Source organism: Physeter macrocephalus, chromosome 8 (genome assembly GCF_002837175.3).
Source record: "Physeter macrocephalus isolate SW-GA chromosome 8, ASM283717v5, whole genome shotgun sequence".
Lineage (NCBI taxonomy): Eukaryota > Metazoa > Chordata > Mammalia > Artiodactyla > Physeteridae > Physeter > Physeter macrocephalus.
Genome location: NC_041221.1, coordinates 86,468,959 through 86,469,542, shown reverse-complemented (window position 1 = coordinate 86,469,542; position 584 = coordinate 86,468,959).

Genomic DNA, 584 nt, shown 5'->3' with positions numbered 1-584 from the left:
TATAGTATCATGTCATCTGCAAACAGTGACAGCTTTACTTCTTCTTTTCCTATTTGGATTCCTTTTATTTCTTTTTCTTCTGTGATTGCTGTTGCTAAAACTTCCAAAACTATGTTGAATAATAGTGGTGAGAGTGGGCAACCTTGTCTTTTTCCTGATCTTAGTGGAAATGGTTTCAGTTTTTCACCATTGAGGACGATGTTGGCTGCGGGTTTGTCATATATTTCCTTTATTATGTTGAGGAAAGTTCCCTGTATGCTTAATTTCTGGAGGGTTTTTATCATAAATGGGTGTTGAATTTTGTCAAAAGCTTTCTCTGCATCTATTGAGATGGTCACATGATTTTCTCCTTCAATTTGTTAATATGGTGTATCACATTGATTGATTTGCGTATATTGAAGAATCCTTGCATTCCTGGGATAAACCCCACTTGATCGTGGTATATGATCCTTTCAATGTGCTGTTGGGTTCTGTTTGCTAGTATTTTGTTGAGGAATTTTGCATCTATGTTCATCAGTGATATTGGCCTGTAGTTTTCTTGTTTTGTGACATCATTGTCTGGTTTTGTTATCAGGGTGATGGTG